The sequence below is a fragment of the Engraulis encrasicolus genome, unplaced genomic scaffold (assembly GCF_034702125.1).
Source record: "Engraulis encrasicolus isolate BLACKSEA-1 unplaced genomic scaffold, IST_EnEncr_1.0 scaffold_241_np1212, whole genome shotgun sequence".
NCBI classification, from domain to species: Eukaryota; Metazoa; Chordata; class Actinopteri; order Clupeiformes; family Engraulidae; genus Engraulis; species Engraulis encrasicolus.
The window spans coordinates 1-17,036 of record NW_026945525.1 but is presented as its reverse complement, the minus strand read 5'-3'; the positions used below and the strand labels follow the sequence as shown (position 1 = coordinate 17,036).

The 17,036-nt window shown below is 45.1% G+C and overlaps 1 long non-coding RNA gene across 1 annotated transcript; it reads right to left on the bottom strand.

Annotated features, from left to right (window-relative positions):
• Positions 1 to 1,326: 1,326 nt before the first annotated feature.
• On the bottom strand, positions 1,327 to 3,323 carry LOC134442730 (uncharacterized). Its single transcript, XR_010033463.1, has 3 exons — positions 2,875 to 3,323; positions 2,485 to 2,596; positions 1,327 to 1,462 (listed from the first exon to the last, which is right to left on the bottom strand). It is a non-coding gene; the product is annotated as an uncharacterized LOC134442730 (long non-coding RNA).
• Between the last annotated feature and the right edge of the window lie 13,713 nt (positions 3,324 to 17,036).

The following is a 17,036-nucleotide window of genomic DNA, read 5'->3' as shown; positions in this document are numbered from 1 at the left end:
CCAGTAGCATAACCAACCTGGCGCCTCTGCGCAATCTGTAAGGAGATGCCCATGAACATTGAAAGGAAATGCTGTGGTGTTCTCAGTTTTGATGGAAGACTTTGGGCTGATGTAGGACTAGGTGAGAGAAACGGACTCTTCAGGCATGCAGCCTACAGACAGTATGGGGCACTTGAACAGGGTTGACGTTGTAATACACAGTACAATACCCAGGATTAGCCAGGGTTACCCTGCTCCACTAGAGAAATATAAAAGGTTTATACAGAGTACGGTATAAAACACACAAACCGTCAGTGTGCAGAGTTTATTTTTCATTATCTGTAGGAGCATTAATCTGTACATTTATACATCTCACCTTTTTTGTTTGGAACCATGTTTGTCTTGTTACCTTTGTTTTTTTTTAATACATAGAAAATAAATGCAACCTGTCAAATAATCTTCTGATTGTAGTCTTGTGGAATATATAAATTATGTAACCATGCATTTTCAGTCAGAGAATGAATAAAAAAAGCCACACAGTCAAATTGTGTCCACCAATATTTACTGTCATTGAAATGTATGGACAATTTAAACAATGTACACATGACACTAGATACATTACTTTATACTATATTTACAGTTGTCATTACCACACAAAAACTCGGGGAAGGTGGGTAAGTGCAGCAACTGTGAAGGGCCTAGTCTGAGGTTGGAGGCGTCTGTGCTGTAAAAAGATAAACAGAATTAGAAATCACATATCTGACAGTAGCTCCAGTGACATTTTAAATGTAAGTAACCTGGGTTGTTGGGGCAGGGACACCAAAAATAACTCCTTTATCTGGGCTCACCTGGTTGTGAGTGTCTGCCGTCAGCCATCCCTCTTGGGGCAGAAAGTCTTGTGCACAGGACTGTGCCCTGAAGGTTGACGTTCACAGTATGCAGCCTTCATGTCCTGGAACTTTTATTGTGCAATTTTCCATATCTGAAACAAGCAATGTGTTATACTATATTAGGGCTTCATTACATCAAATTACACAGCAGGGTTTTACAGGGTGTTGGCTACAGTCCCAGGAGCAAAGTGGAGTTGTGTGCCTTGCTCAAGTGCACTTCAGCTGTGGATGGAGATGTAGGTAGGGAGAGGTAAGGATGGGATTTTAACCTGCTTCTCTCTGTGATCTTAGGACCACCTCTCACCATCAGGTGATGGCTGCTACCTCAAATCTCACTCATGGCCCAAGTTATGATCTGTAATCAGCATTGTTTTTACCTTACAAAAATAAATGTAAATGCATTCAGCACCATGGGGGGCTGTGAAGACCTTTGAGTATATTTGCAGAACTACATACTGAATTGAGCCATCTGCCTTTCTCTTGGTTGGTGTGTTGAGATGGTGACTGCAGTCCAGGCTTCTTGGATCGGAGAAGAGCTGTAGCTTTTACTGGCATAAGTATGTGGTTGTGGAAGGACCCTGTCTGCGGTTGACCTGAGGGAAAAAAGAGCACAAATTGCATATTAGCACAGAGCCCATGCTAAGACCATAGACAGATAAATCATCTGGCACAATCTGCATGCAACCAACAGAACCTAGAAAGAGGCAGATTAGCAGCAAAACACAAAGGGGACAAGTACACAAAAAACATGCAAAGTGTTCCGATTAGGTGCATGGAGGTAGTCTGTGTTGATTCCAGCAACCTCAAAGACTGAAAAGTGTCCCAGTGTATTGAATTGAAACCTATAGCGCGTGTGCGCGCACACATAGGAATATGATAATTTAGTGTATCAATTACAACTACAGGATCTGTTCATATGCTTTTGTCAGATAGAACCATTGTTTCTCAAAGGCAGATCATTCCAAAAGGGATAGTAGTATCTGCAACTGGACGAAATTACACCCACAAACATGAAAAACATTTTAACAACTCAAAGGCAGCCTTGATGTGAGAGTGAACCTGATGAAGCAATAGCGAAACGCATTGTTCAGCAAATAAACTACCAGTGTGTGGTGATTCATCCTTCATTTACTTGGCAGCCTTGATATGTTGTGATACAGGAGCAAAGAACAGCTATGGAAAACACAACATTGGAATGGACAAAGCAGAACATTTCTATATAACCATGGTAAAAACAAATAATGTACCGGCATCTCCATGTGATCATTCAGTGTAGCCATCACAATAAAGATCTGCTGTGTAGCCGTCATGGTCATTAGGTGGTATTTATCAAATGCAAAACTACTGTCTTCTCAAAAACGACATCAGCGAGTTAACAACATTAGTTCTACATCCACAATCATGTTACATTTGAAAACCCAAAGGCAATCTATTTTGCAATGCTGGAGTGGGGAACAGGTTGTGCTTGTGCTTGCTACAGTATTACCATCGTCATACAACAGAGACGTACATACCCAAAGCAAAACATGCAAACGATATATTTTTGTAAACCACTAGAAAGACATGGGCTTTGCTGGTCAAAGTAATGTGTGTGTAAACATGGTAGGTTACTTACTTATTACGGGGTGATTCCGTATTTAGTTACTGAACGCGGGTGGAGAAGGGGAATTGAGAACAGGTGCTTCCATCCTCCCAGCTGGTTTGTCGCTCGTTCGCACAACTAGATTCTAGTAGCAAAACACACAAGAGTAACCGTCTGAGTTACACAGAGCAATTCTGAAAACGTGTTTATGCGCACAGAATAAATGCCACAGGGGAAAAAAAACACCAAAAATAACGCGATTAAGGTAGCAGCTATGTTAAGCAAGGTAGCAGCTAGATATGTTGGAACTTGAGCTAATCCTCTGACCCCTCTCAATGGATAGGCCTCCTTGCTTAAAAAAAAGACACCACAGTGTCCTAAACCAATTCACAAAATATTATACAGACAAATATATTACCTCACCTCTCGATTAGAAATGTGGTCACCAAAGCCTATGTTTGAAGCCGCTGCCGTAGCCGACTGTGTCCAAGAGTGTCAGGTCCCATTTCCAATTGTCAGCCCGTGTTGGAATCTGGTCTTGCGAGTCCAATGACTATAATCCAAGGGACTATGTTATCCTGACATGGTTAGTCCAGTGTAACAAAAGTCAAAGTTCTTCCTGTAGCTCTGCAAAAGCCAGCAAAGTTTCCAAGTAGCTCAGCCTGCTGCTAACTCTCGTTACCTTGCTAGCCGAGTGATGATGAGCCTCGTCGCGTGTGCATGAATGATGGGGGCGGGGTCGGTCAAGTTCACGAGTCGGTGAACGCGCAGGGAGGAGGGGTGAGTGCTGGTGGTTGATGGACGTGTCAGAAACCAATAGAAGTGATGATGAGTATTACTTCTATTGGTTGCCGTTTTCTTCTGACTACGCCCTCTACACTGGACCAAAAGATTTCGTTTTTTTCCAAACACTCTATTTTAATGGGTGCTATGGCATCATGAGGGGTTTTTCAGATGATATGGTAAAACATGTTCCAGAAAAACATCTCCTACCCCACCTTTAAAGCCACTGCTGTCACTCCCCTCGTCCGAGTCACTCAGCAGCGGCGCCCTTGGCGACTCCGTGAGACGAATCTTGACTGAGTTGTTGGTAGCAGCGAATCCCCTACGGATCGGATCAACGCTTAAGTTTCGTTTTTGCCACGAGTGTGCGAGTCGCAAGGCAACTCGGCAGCGGAAGCGAGTGGTCATCTGCTGCTCGCCTCCTGACTATCCCTGCTCAACTAGACTTCTGCTCCCAAATATTTGACTTTTAGTCTTCTTAAATACAAACACACACACATTATTTATTGCAAAATCAGGAACATGCCGTTTCACTGCTGCCAAAGGCTGTTCAAGTTGTGGTTGCATGTTTAGTGAGGAGAGAGGTGGGTCGGATCGCAGCATGAGTTTAAGAACTGTGACATTCATAAAGTGAGTTTTGTTGATCAAACTGTCTTACTCTTTGATTTATCAACATGAATTGATAAATGGAACAACAAAGGCATAGCTATTTAACGGCAGAAACGTTTTAAAAAATACATTATTATTATTTATTTTTATTTAGGCCTATTTTAAATAAGTGATCCGAGTGATCCGTCTAATCCGGATACTCTCCTTGGAATGATCCAATCAACCCGGACGCCTCAAAGATTCGAGTTAAGCACCTCTACCGTTATGGGGTGCGGAAAGGTCGATTATTAGACGCTTCTTGCCAGCATATTTCATTGTGGCTACGCCTATGGGGTTTATGCGAAAAATGGAAAACGGCGACGTATCGAATGGACCGATCATGAAGCCCTTTTTTATTCCTTCTCCAAGAGGGCATCCACTATCTCGGGCTTTCGTCTAGCAGACAATAAATTTGGGCATGAGAAGGAAGCAGCAGGGAAATGTGACAAACCAGCAAAAAATCCGTGAACAAGACCAGTGATTAAATAATTGACAAAACAGCGGTTAGGATGCTTGCGAAGAGCGTGTCCCAGCCTGGAAACGTTGACAGGCGTGGACGGTTTTATTTTTTCACATAGCGGGTCCTCCGGGGGTACACGGATTTGGGATGAGCGTCCCCGCAGTAGCTGCACATGTGTAAATATTTGCAATTATACATGCAGCAATTATTCTCATTGAAATTAAAACATAGTGGAGTGGCAGAGTCGCCCGTTGCAGTCACCTGTGGGGATTTGCGGCTTGGTGGAGCTTTAGGTGGTCCGCCGGTGGGTTTTGCTTTGGGGCAGGGGGCAGAGGAATGGGCCGTGGACCCGCAGATGGAGCATTTCAGGACGTGATGGCCCGTGAAGTGATGGCTAATGAGAGACAAATCGACTACGGACCAGTCCAGTTTTTGGTTAAACCTTTGGATGTAGGTGGCGGCTTTAGCGGAGAAAGATTTATGATAGTCATAAAAAAGTGTCCCTCCGTAGGACACGGCCAGGTCTGCGATAATGGAGAGGTAGGTATCTAGCTCTGCCCTTTGGGTGGGATAAGCCTCACACATGACGACTCTGTAAATGCTAAACGCCACGCAGAATTCAGGGAAGGTTATGGTTTTTGAAAGTCTCAGGTCAGCATCCTTTAACGCAACAGAAATGTCGCCACAATCCACCACCCGCCTGTCGCTCATCTCAGACCCCAGGAGTATTTTCACCAGATTTACGTCATTACCTGCAATGATTTGGTTTCGCAGGGTGTTGGACATCGCAGCCACGGGGGAGAAAAACGGTGACCCGGACTGCACTGGGACGGCTGTCGCCAAGGTCCTTCTCGGGGTTACCGCAGGGATGACGTCATCGAGGTTTTCGGCGGATACAGCAGCAGCTACGGAGGCAGCGGGGGCAGCGGAGGAGGAGCGTGCGGGAAGGCCTGGTGTGACGTCGGTGGTGAAGGCTGAGGAAACACCTGTGGACACGGAAGTAGAAGGGGCTGTGAAGGAACACATACGCATAAGTTAACGCAAGCCCACATCATTTGCCATGTATAGTTAGAAAGCAAAATAGTGATTCACCGAAAGATTGGATCGCGGATGTCCCCTGGTTGTTTTCCAGCGTAGAGATCCTGGTGTTCAGATCGCCGAGTGCGGACTGGATGCCAAACAGTGCTTCGAGTACCGCGTCGCTGGGAGGAGGAGGACCTGCGGGGGGGCGTTTCTGTGTAGCGGCGGCCGGCTCTGTGTTCTTTCTTTTCTGTGTGTGCTTTTTACCAGAGGCTTGAGGTGGAGGAATCTGCCCAGGGTCAGCGGAGGAGACGTCGATGGAGTCAGAGAGGAGGGCAAAGAGCTCTTCATGGGAAGCCCCCGTCGGAGGCTGGACATTGATCTTAAACAAGGCTTCCAGAATTTTTGCCACGGGCCAGTCGCTGAGGTTAGAAGTTGGAGTTTTGCTTGCCAATCGGGAGCTACGGCGAATGACAGCGGCAGTGCCTCCATCGGAGGAGGGATCATCACCTTGGTCCTGCGGCTGCTGGGTGTCGGCGACGGTGTCCGTAAGCCAGATGTCTTCGTCGGCGGTTACGGAGGTCATGGCCAACGAAACGGTGAGTAGCGTGATCGCAAGGGAGACAACGAGATTCATGGAGCTGAGTTCGTAGACGGGAGCAAAAACCGAGCAGCATACAGTTGGGAGGAAGTGGATAGAATTTAAAAGGCGTGCCGAAACTGTGTGGCCAATCGCTAGGGAAGAAAGATTATCAGCTGAGGGAATGCACCTGGATCAATTAGGGATGAATGAGATGAAGGGGAGGGCGGCAAGCTTCTTGACTACCATGGCCTGGCCAGAACTGACGTTTGTACTTTAATTTTTAGAAAGCTACAATGACACAGAAAAGACTGGGTAGGGATGGCAGGTGATAGAAAAAAACACACAAATACACACACACACACACACACACACACACACACACTAACACACACACTCACACACACACACACACACACACACAGGGGTGGATTAATGCACAGGCCTACCAGGCCTAGGCCCTCGCGGCCATGACCCACACTGGCCTTCAAAACCACCTTTGCTTAATCTTTCCAAGGTGCTTTATGTGACATAGGGTACAATGGTATAGTCCCATAGGCCAAGTCAGGTCTGAGGGTGGGGGCCCAAGGGGGCCAAAGGGCCAGAGGCCCCAAGGGGCCAGGCCGCATCGGCCATGACCCAAACCAGCCTTCAAAACCACCTTTGCAATAATCACCTATCCAATAAAAGCCCTTCTAGGAATGGGCATTGGAAATAAGCCTATGGCTACCAATGCTATGATACTTATCTGTTAGGTTGTTGTACAGCCTACATGATGTGTATTTGTCCCTACTCAAATAAACCATAACTGAACTGAATTATTTGAGTTCATGAGTTGCTACCATTGATTGTGGTTGCTACAAAAATGACTGTGTTGTGTGTAGGCCTACCTACTGTTTGGTGGATTCAGCATTTAAAATTATGCTTTTGGGCTTTCAGTCATGACTGATGGGTAGTAATCTCAGCATAGCATCACATGTGTGGCCATGTGACATTAATTTTGTCATCTCAACATCTCAAATCTGAGGGAGTGAGTGAGATGGGATTTGCCATTCCTTGCCATGAAATTGATTAGAATTCTGGAAATTGTATCTAAAAATGTCTAAATGTTTTGGGGGAGGGTGCCCACATCCCCCTTCGCAAATTTCCCAGCCACCAACAGTACCCCCTGCTGAAACTGTTACCGTGCCTCTGAGCACACAGCCCCACTCTATAGCATGGAAAACATGGGGTGTATCGTAGTCTCCAATTACCTGCTAGCTGTGAGCACTGTGTAGTTCTCTTAGCATGTCCGATTAGCAGGGGTAAGGTGCGGGGGGGCTTGAGGGGCCAAGACAGTGTCTGGCCCAGGGGGCCATAATTTCTTAATCCGCCCCTGCACACACACACACCCACACACACACACACACACACACACACACACACACACACACACACACACACACACACAAAACACACACAGAATGATGATCCTTGATGAGCTTAGTTAACCATCCTTTCATACTGTCACAGGATGTCGAGTGCCATTGCCATTGATGGGGTCACGCCACAACTTGCCATCCCTTATTGTGTGTGTGTGTGTGTGTGTGTGTGTGTGTGAGTGTGTGTGTCAGACATGCGTTTTCAGAGGCAGGACGTCATGTTGCCTTCCCAAATAAAAAATCTTCTAAAATCAAGCTGCGACCTTGTACAGAAGAACCTGAGCGGAGGTGTGTGTGTGTTTGTGTTTGTGTTTGTGTGTGTGTGTGTGTGTGTGTGTGTGTGTGTGTGTGTGTGTGTGTGTGTGTGTGTGTGTGTGTGTGTGTGTGTGTGTGTGTGTGTGTGTGTGTGTGTGTGTGTGTGTGTACTTTGACATTTGAAAGGTCAATGATAGCCTTTGGGGAGGGCATGGCAGGCATTGGCGTGTGAATGCACAAGCAAATAGCTTATTGACTACCTGGGCTAATGCACCTCTCATCTGGGCTAATGCACCTCTCATAGTTATCACGACGTGTGTGCGTGCGTGCGTGCGTGCGTGCGTGATTCCACTTATTCTTGAGAAGAAAAGTACATTTAATCTCAAAGAAAACATGCAAGTGTGTGAGATCTGACCAGTAATAAGGTGGATATCAACCTTCTCTACATCTACCATAGCACCTTCAATGAATGCGCCCTACAATACAGTCACTTCTTCTCCATACCGCAGCCCCTCCTCTCTGTCTCCCCTCATCATCTACACCAAGGATTCTTAACCATAAGGCCGGGGCCCAAAGTTGGCGCTCACAACCTCCTGGGCCGCAGTCCACTTTCAGTTTCGCACCATTGGGCCGCTTGGGCCGTGGGACCGCTTATCAAATAGACGTGCGTCTTTTCCCTCAAACACAACTCTGTCATAACGCAAGGACCACACCCCGCGTTTTTCTTGTTGGGGGAGTTTCATTAAGAACAACACAGTAACACAGCCTGTGGTGGTAACACCCTTTGTAGTGGGCTAGCCTGTTTGAAAATAAAGAACTTACCAACCGGTTACGGTTCCTAGCTAATTTGGCAACTTCTTCTGTGTCCTACTATCCTCGCGTTGTAGTAGTTAGAAATAGGTGTTCAAATGCTACTCAAAATTTTTATCTGTATCCCTTATACTTGTCCAAGTGTCCCCAAGATGACAGTCCTTTCAGAAATTCAGCGTGATACTGAAAAGTTTTCTGTCCGGCTCTGAATTTTCTGTTGCACCGAGTTTCCACTTGTATAAAAAAACGTCTTTATTTTATGATCAGCAGATTCATTACAAAGTGCAAGTCAAGAGCTGTCACGCAAACTTTGAGCTGTCAGAGAGGCATTCAAATGTGTGAATGACTCTGAGTTGCTAACTGTGTGTGACAATGATGAGTGAGATTAAATGACACACAAAAATACTTAAATAATCACCTATTTATTTCTAATTTATAACTATATAATATAATATAATATAATATAATATAATATAATATAATATAATATAATATAATATCATATAATATCATATAATAGCCTAATATAATGTATAATAATATATACTTGGGTAATATGGGCCTCGACATCAAAAAAGGTTAAGAATCCCTGCTCTACACACCCCTGTAACCCTCTCCCTTCCTCTGTGCCCCAGCCATACCTCTCCTAAATCACTGCTCTCCACACCCCACTGCCCACTGTCTCCCTTCCTCTGTATATACCTTCCCCCCTCTCTGCATTCCTCCAATTCATTCTCTGAATCACCATCCTGTAGGATATCCCAATCTCGCAACCCACTCAACCCTTCTGCAAACCACCCCTACCCCCAGTTCAATACCCCATCCCCCTCTCCCCAAAAAACAGTTTCCATAACCCCCACACCGACCGACACAAACACAAACACAAACACACACACACACATACACACACACACACACACACACACACACACACACACACACACACACACACACACACACACACACACACACACACACACACACACACACACACACACACACACACACACACACAATTCCTGCCCTACCCACCCCACCCATACCCCTCACTCCTCTGGGAGATGAATGGGTGTGTAAATTATTCACAGTCACCTATAAAAAAGATTAAGATACAATAGAGCTGGTACATCCTCGAAATAACAGAAATGTGCACTGACACTGGGTGGACATAGTGTGTGTGTGTGTGTGTGTGTGTGTGTGTGTGTGTGTGTGTGTGTGTGTGTGTGTGTGTGTGTGTGTGTGTGTGTGTGTGTGTGTGTGTGTGTGTGTGTGTGTGTGTGTGTGTGTGTGTTTGTGTGTGTGTGTAATGAATAGGTGGTCGCATAATGAATGGGGGCTCTCTTGCAGGGTGATATCACAGGGTCATATCTCCTCTTTTACTATTATCTTCTCTTCCCTCCTCTTCATCCTTTTCATCCTCCCTTTATTCCACCCTCCTCTGCTCTCTTCCCCTGTCATGCCTTCATCTTTTCCCATCTCATCTGCCTCTTACCTTATTTTCTATCATCCCCTCATTCCTGTCCTTACATTCCATGTCCTCCATTTGCTTTAGTCGCCAGGGACATCTCTTTATCTCTGCTGCTATATTGTGTGTTACTTACAACAGAATATTTCCTTCCTATTCTACTTTATTGTATTTTACTTTATTTTGCTGTATTCTATTCTGTTCTATTCTATTCTATTCTATACCTTTTATATGGCTCTATTATGTGCATACAACAAACACATCAAATGTTTATTTCTGCGAGGATAACACAACTAATTTCCGTGTCTATGTTTGTCATCAAGACTTATCCTTTTTGTTTTTTTCATTTCGATGTCATGTACGTGATCTCCTTCCCTCTTTGGGTCTCCTTGTTTATCTCTCTTTTATCCCTTTTTATCCCTTTTGTTATCCCTCTCTAACCCTTTCATGTAGAGCCTCTGTTATAACCTTAAAGGTGCACTGTGTAATATTTTAGTTGTTTATTTCCAAAATTCATGCTGTCAATTTACATAATATTACCTTTTTCATGAATACTTACCACCACCTCCCTTGAAAACTGGAAATTGTACTTTTCATATATGAAAAGGGGGATCTTCTCCATTGTCCGCCATTTGGAATTCACAGAAACAGATATTTTTAGCGGCATGGCGTACAGTACTTTTCTCATACGTGTAATTAGTTCATCATTTAGTAAATATTCATGAAAAGATCCAATTTGGCTGTAGATAGCACAGTTTCAATGAGCAGCATAGTCACAATACCTACTCTGCCTACCATCCTACAGAGGGCACCTTGAATGTCACCAAAATGGTAATGACCCTGTCTTAATGTGTTACTTAAGGCTCTCAGAAATGTATGTGCAATTATGTTCAAATTTATTTTCAGATTTTAGTTTTTAGTTTAGAGATTTGTTCAGCAGAAAGTGTGTAGGGTTGTTGGTGATCCCATCTGCATGAAAAGGGCTTACAGCATTTCTCTACACAATTCTTCTCTCTCATCCTCCTCTTGTCATCAGCCCACACTTGTTTCCACTCGTTTTCTCTGCTGTCATCTGTCATATTGGCTCATTTCTTTTCTTACCTGCTCACATCTGTCCTCACTTTCATTTCTCTGTGCTCTTTTCCCTTCATTTTTATCATGTTGTGCTCTCTCTCTCTATCTCTCTCTCTCTCTTGGTTTAGCTGTGAGGTCTCAGACAGCAGGTCTCTAGGCAACGAAAGCACTGCTACATTTCAAAGCGTTTTCGTATCCCTCTCCCTGTCTCTCTACTGCACGCACACACACACACACACACACACACACACACACACACACACACACACACACACACACACACACACACGCAAGCACAGACGCACGCACACAGACACATGTAGACTGGGGAATGACAGACAGACAGACAGACAGACAGACAGACAGACACACACACACACACACACACACACACAGATCCATGCATGCACACGCAGGCACGCATGCATGAACGCATACACACACTAGGCCTGACCTCATCTGCCCTGTCACTGATGACTGATCCCCTCTACCTGTTCACACACATCTCACAGACTTCCCTGTCTCATGCCTGTGTGTGTGTGTGTGTGTGTGTGTGTGTGTGTGTGTGTGTGTGTGTGTGTGTGTGTGTGTGTGTGTGTGTGTGTGTGTGTGTGTGTGTGTGTGTGTGTGTGTGTGTGTGTGTGTGTGTGTTCGTGTGTGTGCATGCGCATGCGTGTGTGCATGTGCATGTACATGTGCATGTGCGTGTGTCGTCCTCTCCATATGCGCGCGTGTGTGTGTGTGTGTCTGTCTGTCTCTCTTTGTGAGATTGTTTTGTGCGTCTGAAAATAATCTGAAGGGAAAAATGTGGCAAAAGTAAAGGCAGACTCGAAAAATGGGTGATTGTGACCTGTGTGTGTGTGTGTGTGTGTGTGTGTGTGTGTGTGTGTGTGTGTGTGTGTGTGTGTGTGTGTGTGTGTGTGTGTGTGTGTGTGTGTGTGTGTGTGTGTGTGTGTGTCCTCACAAATAGTTTATGTTGATGTATCTCTAAATGTAAAATTTCAAACACAAGAAAATGAAATAAAATGACATACTGTGTTTTGATGTTTTTTTGCAAAGCCATATCTCTGTAGACATGCAAAATATGCTGCGGTGTGGATGTGTGTCTGTGTGCATACGTGCATACGTGCGTGCGTGTATGTGTGTCTGTGTGTTTACGGACTATGGAGTTATGGGGAAATAAATAAAGGGAGAAAGAAAGAAAGAAAGATTGTAACAAAAAAACAAAATCTGTGATACATAAAAGAAGAGGTGAGAGAATAGGTGATAAAGAAGACAAAATGAGAAGAAATAAGAAAGGTTTCTCATTTCAGCACCCCCCCCTCCCATCAATTCTTCACTTCTTGAGCTATACATGTTTTTGAAATGAGTTTTTCCCCAAAAATTCTAATCTCTCTCTCTATCTCTCTCTCTCTCTCTGTCTCTCTCTCTCTCTCTCTCTCTCTCTCTCTCTCTCTCTCTCTCTCTCTCTCTCTCTCTCCTCTCTCTCTCTCTCCTCTTTCTCTCTCTCTCTCTCTCTCTCTCTCATCTCTCTCTCTCTCTCCAATTTCATCTTTGTTCTGGTGTTGGCTATCTGGCAGCTTCTCTGTGGCTGTGTTTCTATAATGAGCTTGTCTGGGATATAAGTGGTGTGTGCGCGCGTGTGTGTGCGTGCGCGTGTGCGTGCGTGTGTTTTATGAGTGCAGTTAGTGCAAAGCAGATCAACAGGCTTAAAGAAGCTTGTCCACATTTCCATTCTCATGCTTAAGTGGCCAGTTAACAGCAAAGCAGTCTGGATGTTAACGTTTACTGTGTGTGTGTGTGTGTGTGTGTGTGTGTGTGTGTGTGTGTGTGCGTGCGTATGGGTGAGTGTGTGTGTGGGCCGCCTGTTTGTCTGAGCCGGCTGAATATGTGTGTGTTTGAATGTTTGTGCCAGCATTTGTGTGTGTATGTGTGTGCATGTATAAAAGTGTTCGCCCCTTAGTGAATGTGTATGTGATTTTGTTCATGCACAAAAATCTGTATGTGAGTGTGGGTGTCTGTTTGTCGGGCATGTGGGGGTGTGTGTCCCAAATCCCAAAAGTGGGCCTTCATATGAAGATTTGTGCGATAGAAAAGGCGAAGGGTGTTTAGAGACAAAAGCAATTTTGGCACGGTGACCAATGTAGCCTGCCCCTGTCATCTCATCCGCCCATGTGTGTGTGTGTGTGTGTGTGTGTGTGTGTGTGTGTGTGTGTGTGTGTGGGGCCGGTGTGGGCGCGCGTGTGTGTGCGTACATGTTTGTTTGTGTTTGCAGGACCGCCGACAGTCTAAAAGGGCCCTAACATACAATGTGATTGGGACCCAATTCTGTGCCCCCCTCTCCCTTTGCCCAGGACAGCTGTCTCTCCCCTGTCAGCAGGCTTGTGTGTGTGATCCCTTTATGTCCTCTGAGGCGTTGATATCACAGGCGCTTCATGTTTCATCCGATTAGCCCGATCCAAAGGATTAAGTGTATCAGACAAAGCTAGCCTGTTAGCAAGATGGATGGATGCTAGGGTGGCCATTGGTCTAGTTTTAAAGACCTTAACAACCACAACCACAATAGATGACAATACATGATCATTTTTACATGAGTGTTCAGCTGTTTTGTTTATAGGTAGGGAAGGATAAAGGCACAAATACCTACAGTATGTCCATAATATAGACCAAGGGACAGGAACCTATGGCCCCTTTGGGAACTGCATCTGGCTCTCGGACAAACCTGCCATTTGTTTACTCAACAAGCCAGGAATAATTTTGGAGCAGCACTAAGTTAGAAATTGACCTACTGAAATAAAAATGTTACAATAATGTTTAAAATATTAAGTATGATCTCATATTTTAATCCATCCCAAGTCTGTTCCCCACCGCTGAAGTTTGCGGTTACTTCTGATCAGCCAAGCACAGCCCTTTGATGAACAGATGTACTGTACAGATATGAAAATGCATTTTTTATTGTACTATGTCGTGCCCTCTGAGTCGTGTGCGATAACATTCCATCCGCTAATGCTTGACTTAAAAGTTCAGCTAGCTAACGGTTGCATCCAAAACAAAGAAACCATTCACAATCGTGCCATTATGATGGCAAATCAATTGGAGGAAACACAAGTGAGGAATATAAATGCAGCACAGTACTTCTACCTCGCTTTGGATGAATCAACTGATGATTCAAAGATTTTTTGATCTACCTCTGACCAGTCCCATGTGGGCTACATTTTGTTATGTGACTGTATTTCAAACTCATAGTCACATGTCTCTGATACGAAACTGAGAAAAATCTTTTCTTTTTTCAGAATCTGCAGGTTGAGGTGTTGAAGAAGCCGAGTGAAGTGAACACTGCACACAACGGAATTGCATTTATGCCTCACCCATGCAAGGGGGCCCCAATGCCCCCCGAAAGGGACCAATGCGGTGGGACGGTACCATGCTCAGGGTTACTTCAGCCATGGAGGAGGATGGGGGAGGGAGTCGAACCGGCAACCTTTGGGATACAAGTATGACGCCCTAATCACTTACCCATGACTGCCCGAAACTACTCCATGCTTAACAAAACAGTATTGGTTCATCTAAAAGACTAACATTTTGTCTTCATGTCTGTTCTATTGACAAGAGAAACGTTCAACACTTATTCATGTTTTCTACTTAACACATCCAAAAGGCCACAAATTAATTCTATCAGCCTATCAGAATATATGTCTAACTCTGTACGCCCCCTGGCCTACTGGTAGCCTGTTTACTTGTGGCTAGTCACATTTAGGGGCGGTGGTGACTCAGGTGGTAGAGGAGCCATTTGGTACCTCTGAGAGTGCAGGTTCGGCCCTGCTCTGCCTTACCCCATCGACGTGTCCTTGAGCAAGATACTTAACCCCAAGTTGCTCCTGGTGGAAGGGTGGTACCCTGTGTCAGACTGATCTATCAGAATTCCGTGGAATGGACACGGATCTATGGGACACGAAATCCATGTCAGTTTCACAGATTTTGCTAAAATTCTGTGCTCCTGGACACAGAATTGTTTTCCGTGATTGACTCACGGAAGTGCTTTCCACATTACCACAGCACTGTATTAAGTCTATGATAAGAAAATAGATACCAAATGCTAATCATAAAACAATAATGCTACAGTATAGTAATTTAAGTTGCAGGGGCACGGAATTTTGGCAAAATCTGTGAAAATGACATGTGACGAGTGATTGTGTGTACGGTGGGAAAATAACTGAGAGATAGCAAAGGCCCAATTTCTGAGTTCTGCTCAGGCAGGTGTTTCTTTTACCTACCCCTGAACTAAAATGGTCTGCACACTAAATTTATTGCAATATAACCATTTGCTGCTGTGTGGGGTCATGACATTTGCAAATGGCTAAACCACCGACAGACGAGGATAGAAAGTGGCTGAAATGTATTTCACCAAGTGCTTGACACTAATATTGTGTGTGCATGTGTGTGTGTGTGCGTGTGCGTGCGTTTGTGTGTGTGTGTGTGCAGGGAAACTGACAATGTGGGACAAAGCGATCAGTTGTCCTGGGCCCAGGGGGAGAGGGTGCCCAGAATTGGGTTTTCACTACATTGAATGTATTGAATGGGGGCCCTTTCAGATGACTTCGCCCTGGGCCCAATCAAAGTATCAGTGGCCCTGTGTGTGTGTGTGAGTGTGCGTGCGTGCGTGTGTGCGTGTGCGTCTATGCTTTATATTTTTCTGACAAACAGGCCCGGATCAAATATGCATTTATGTTGACCCAGTTCTAAATATTCATACAGTTCACCCACAAACAGACAGGCATGTAAGACACACAGAAAAACACACACACACACACGCAAGCATTCACACAAGCACACACCCAAGCATGCACACACATACACACAAGTGCTTGTGATGCAAATGGGCGTGCTCGCACACGCACACACACACACACACACACACACACACACACACACACACACACACACACACACACACACACACACACACACACACACACACACACACACACACACAGACACACACACACACGCGCACACACACACACAGACACACATATACACATGTGGTTGTGATGCAAGTGGGCGCCCACCTGCGCGCGCGCACACACACACACACACACACACACACACACACACACACACACACACACACACACACACATGCTGCCAGTCTTATCTATATCCCACATAATCTCTATATTCATCGTCTGTCCAAAACATCATTTTGGAGGGTGAAACGTGTGTGTATGTGTGTGTGTGTGTGTGTGTGTGTGTGTGTGTGTATGTGTGTGTGTGTGTGTGTGTGTGTGTGTGTGTGTGTGTGTGTGTGTGTGTGTGTGTGCGTGCGTGCATATGTGTGTGTGTGCAGTGCTTCAGTGTGTGTGTGTGTGTGTGTGTGTGTGTGTGTGTGTGTGTGTGTGTGTTTGCGTGCATATGTGTGTGTGTGCAGTGCTTCAGTGTGTGTGTGTGTGTGTGTGTGTGTGTGTTTTGGTTGGTCTCATTTATTTCTCATCTGTGTCCTTTTGGACACACACACACACACACACACACACACACACACACACACACACACACACACACACACACACACACACACACACACACACACACACACAGGACCACATACACACACATACACACACACACACACACACACACACACACACACACACACACACACACACACACACACACACACACACACACACACACACACACACACACACATGACCACACACACACACACACACACACACACACACACACACACACACACACACACACACACACACATACAAACAGACACTCACAGAAGCAGCATCCTATACTAATGCCCCATCTTCCCGCAGCGAACTGACTTGAGAAGACAGCAGAAACGAGATTAAATAAAGTTTTCTGGCGCAGGCGTTACTGTGAGGCTTGGAGGGAGGATAGAGTGAGAGACAGAGAATTGCATAGAAGGAGAGAGAGAGTGGGATAAAGGGAGGTGAAAAAAAGAAAACCCGGGGTCCCAAAAGAAGGGGAAAAGTGGCTGAATTTGGGGAGCCAGGCCTGTGGGTTTAAAAGTTTGGGCTTTCAAACTAAGGGGGG